This window comes from Echinops telfairi, unplaced genomic scaffold, assembly GCF_000313985.2.
Source record: "Echinops telfairi isolate 266 unplaced genomic scaffold, ASM31398v2 ScPeMD7_7412;HRSCAF=8450, whole genome shotgun sequence".
Classification (NCBI taxonomy): domain Eukaryota; kingdom Metazoa; phylum Chordata; class Mammalia; order Afrosoricida; family Tenrecidae; genus Echinops; species Echinops telfairi.
In genome coordinates this window covers 1,445,072-1,449,698 of record NW_022111312.1, presented here as the reverse complement: position 1 = coordinate 1,449,698, position 4,627 = coordinate 1,445,072, and the positions used below count along the sequence as shown (strand labels likewise).

The 4,627-nt window shown below is 50.0% G+C and overlaps 1 protein-coding gene across 1 annotated transcript in view; it reads left to right on the top strand.

The window, feature by feature from the left end:
* Window positions 1-4,627, top strand: part of LOC101663225 (SV2 related protein) — an 84,669-nt gene that overhangs the window by 21,146 nt on the left and 58,896 nt on the right. The window lies entirely within an intron of this gene.

The following is a 4,627-nucleotide window of genomic DNA, read 5'->3' as shown; positions in this document are numbered from 1 at the left end:
TCCGGGTGAGGGGGGTGCGTGAACTCCCCGCGTCAGCCCGCAGGACACCCCCGAACCCTCTCCAGACCCAGCTACCCGGCCCCAGCGGTCATCGGCCATCGGGGCCTGAAAGAAGTCCTCGTTCCCCAACCAACACTCGGCCCGCAGCCCCTGGCACCAGAGGCAGCAACTACTTCCGGGTCACGCAGGCCGCAGGAAGGAGGGGGTGGGCCCAAGACTGGGTCCCCACCGTGCAGTGGGTGCTGACCCACATGGACCAGGGGCCCTGTCCCCCCCACTGTTTCCTCCTTTCTTCTGCCCCACCCCACCCCACCCCACCCCTGCCTCCAACCCCTTCTTTCACCCTTTATTTCCTTCTGTTTCTGCTCCCCCCTACCCACTTCCCCTTTTAAAAAATTTATTTTTCCTTATTATTCCCTTTTCTCTTTGTGTCTTCCGTGCCCAGCTGAGTTCCACCGTATTTTACCCTTTCTTTTGGTTTCATTTCCCTTGTTTTAATTTTCTCTCTCTTTTTTTTTTACCCACTGTCTTTATTACAAATTTTTGTGCCCTTTTTTGGCCTGCTTTCCCTTGCTTCTACCCCCTCCGGCCTTCCTTTTATTATCTCCTACCAAAACAGCATCAACAACAAAACACCTCCCTGCCAGTGCGTAGATTCCTGACTTGGGCAATCCCGCAGGACAGAGTAGAACTGTCCCCGTGGGCTTCTGAGACTAACGCTTGACGGGGGTACATAGCCTAACCCTTCTCCCACATTCTCTCCTCCAAGGCTAGAAACAGGGAAGCAGAGATGGGAGTCGGCAAGGAAGAGAATTACAAAGTAAAAAGGGTAGTTATAGGACTTCCAAATGGAGAAGTCCGAGAGATTGCAAGGGGCAGAATATAATACGAATTTCCAAGGAGGTGCAGAATACGAGGAGGAGGAGGTTGGTGAGGAATGATGGAGGCGGGCCAGGATACTGGGTGGAGGTTGTGGGGGTGGCAACAGAAGTTGCTACTGTTATAGACACAGTCCTTGGAAAAGGGTGAGTTGGGAGTAAATGCATGCTAAGCAGGTGTGGGAGGCAGATCTAGAGCTATGTGTATTAACTCAGAGCGCCCCTCCTGTGGGTTTCCAAGACTGTAAGTGTAGTGCTATTTGTATGTGCGTATGGGTGTGCATGTGTATGGAGCCCTGGTGACGGAGGAAGTTACATACATGTTGGGCAGCTAACTGCAAAGTCAGCAGTTCGAAACCACTAGCAGCTCCAAGGAAGAAAGGTGACGCTGTCAACTCAAAGATTGACAGCCTCAGAACCCCACAGGGGGCAATGCTACTCTGTCCGATAGGGTCACTGTGCATCAGGACGGACTCACTGGCAGTGAGTGTGGAGTATACACGGATGTATATGATGACGAAGTAGGGAAGGGTTCACAGAGCAGACCAGCAGTCTCACATTCAACCATTCAGACGCATTTTGTGTCCATTCCTCCCCTGCAATCCCCTCAACGGTCTATCGCTTATCCCACTTTCTCCTGGGGTTTCCGGTTGGCGTTCCTCCTCGTTCCTAAGCGTTGTCGGAATGTTGTCCATGGTTAAATGCTGCCCTTTTGATCTTAAGTGGTTGATTCTTGTACCACAGGGGTGCGTTCAGCTCCAGGCCTGAAGGATGATCAAGGTCCACAGTCTTGGGGGGGTGGGGGAGGGGGTGGGAGGAGGGCTTAACCGTCTGCATCAGACCATTAAGCCTGGCCTCTTTTATAATTTTGAGTCTTGTCCCACATCTTTCTCTGACTCTCTCTAGAACCTGCTGCAGCGATCCTGTTCAGAGCAGTTGGTGATGGCAGCCAGCATTACCACCTAGTTCTAGTCTCGGGGTCAGGAGACTGATGCTTACGTGGTCTTGTTAGTCCACTGGACCAATTGTTTCCCTGTGTCTTTATAGATTTTCATCATTTTCTTTGCTCTAGACGAACAGAAACCAGTGGCTGCGCTGTAGACGGCTGTTCATATGCATTTAAGACCCTCGTTGCTACTCGCACAAGTAGGATGTAGAGTATTGTCTTTTTGAACTATGTGATGGCAACAGACCTGGTTGTCCCTCGGGACTGTGGTCCTGAGCTCCAGGGCCCTGTGAGTCACTCTCTTGAGTTTTGTTACATCTAAGATGTTTCCATAATTTTACCACCTGTATGCTCCTCAGGCAGAGTTAAAAAACACCAGCCCATTCATGGGAGAATACCAGGACTTGGGTCAGGCACATCTTAGTCTCAAAGTAACATGCTTGCTCTTCAATACTCTAAAGTAGTCATGGGCAGCAGACTAATGCCATACGCCTTTTTATCTCGGCTGCTGCTTCCATGAGCATTGCTTATGGATCCAAGTAAGACAAAATTCTTGTCCACGTCAGCCCTTTGTTCATCGATTGCGATGTTACCTACTGGTCCAGTTGGGAGGAATTTGGTCTTCCTTACATCAAATACATGTGAAAGTTGGGCGCTGAATAAGGAAGATCATAGAAGAATAGGTGCATTTGCGTTATGGTTCCGGGAACGACTGTTGATAGTATCATGGACTGCTAAAAGGACAAACTGATCTGTATTGGAAGAAGTAAGGCCAGGGTGCTCCTTAAAGGCCAGGATGGCAAGACTTCATCTTACATACTTCGGCTATATTGCCAGGAGAGACCAGTCCCTGGAGAAGGACATCATGTTTGGTAAAATGGAAGGGTGGCAAAAAAGGGAAGGCCTGTGATGAGACAGGTGGACACAATGGCTTCATCAGTGAGCTCAGGCACAGGAACCGTGGTGAGAACGGCGCAGGCCTGTGCAGTGTTGCCTTCTATTGTGCACAGGGTCGCTATGGGTCGGAGCCAACTCCATGGTACCTAACAACAACAACATGTCGCTGGGAGAAAGACAAAGCTTTCCACCCCTGTAAACATTTAGTGTCTCAGAAACCCACAGGAGCAGTTCTACCTTGTCCTATAGGGTCGCTATGAGTCAGAATCGACTCACTGGCAGTGGGAGTGAGATGCGCCACCTTATTTGTGGATATATTGCAGTAAAGACAACTACACAGCTATCCTCTGTCAAATCCTGGCCCTCCCATTATGTATGGTTGACACAGGATATATTGTACATAGGATACGGCCTTTACTGCAACTCTGCCTGTGGATGTGGTAGAGCATCAAGGAGTCAAAGTTATGAAAACTTTAGACATCACCACACACCTGGAGGAAATGAGTCCCTGGGGTGGGGGCCTAAGACCATAGTCTCATAGGACCCCTACGTGGATTGGCATCTCATCGTTTACAAAGTCTACATCCTACTTTGGTGAGTAGCACCTGGGCTCTTAAAAGCTCGTGAGTGGCCACACTTGTCTCCCCCCATCCAAAGCAATGAAGAGTGATGGAAATTAATAACCCATGGAAACAATTAGTCCATTGCACGAATGGACCACCCAGACCTCAGTCTCCACAACTCTTGAGACCAGAAGAACTAGATGGTGCCCGGCTGCCACTAGCAATTTCTTGGAAGGAGGAGGTTGCATTCCAAGGTCCTGGCTAGCCTGGGATAAAGCCGTGAAACGAAACTCCAAGTCATGAAGGAAACTTGGCTGTGGGTCAGATATAGACAGCCGGAACCCCTAAGACTGCTCACTGGTCATTCTTGACACCTGGAAGGGAATTCTCCCCTGTGGCCCCATTTTCAGCCAAAGGATAGGTAGGCCCAGGAAGGGAAGGATCAGACTATGTTGCCCTGTGTCGACCTTAGAGTAAACAATCATTTGAGTTGCAGAGGGCAGCATTTACCCAAGGACAAGTTTGGCAGGGTTAGGAGAACAGGAATCGTAGGGCAAGTAGAAGTAGGGCAAGTAACAGGTGGTAGGGATCGCTGACAGGGAGGCGAAACAAAAAGTGTCCGAATTGTGGAATGGGAAACGGACGACCTGCTCTGCAAACCCTCGCTCAGTTCACAATAAAAAGTTTGCAAAGAACAAACTCTTCAAGGGGCAGCTCAAGCAGGCAGAGATGGAAGACGGAAAGGTACCAAGCCAAAGGAGATTGAGAAGGAACCGGAAAAGCAGTTGATGAGAAAAGAGCGAGAGAGACTGCCTTCCCCTTCGAGTCTTTGTCCTGATTCCAGGTTTCCAGCCTCCTAACCTGTGAGAGACTAAATTTCTATTGGTGAAAGCCCCACCCTCTCAAAATACAATGCGGGCACCTGGGTTAGTGGGCTTCTGTGAGCCTAGGTTATATACAGAGAGGCCATATTAGTACCTCTGTCATATACTGATAGAGAGTCGCTGGGTGGCACCGATGGTCTTTCTTGGCTGCTAATCTAAAGATTGGTGGTTCCAACCCACCCAGCAGTGCTGCAGAGGCAAGGCCTGGCAATCTGCTTCTATAAAGATGACGGCCAAGAAAACCCTACGCAGCAGATCTGCTCGGCAACCTATGGTGCCGCCTTGGGCCAGGACCTAATCGATGGCAACGGGTGAGTTTTTTCCGGCTTCGACCCAGGCCAACGGTCTAGATTCAGAAGCAGACCGGCTTCCAAACAGTATTCAGGTCTAGAACAAAGATGTATCTTCATTAGCACAGCCTATCACGTGAATGCCCCCACCCCACCCCCCACCCCCGCC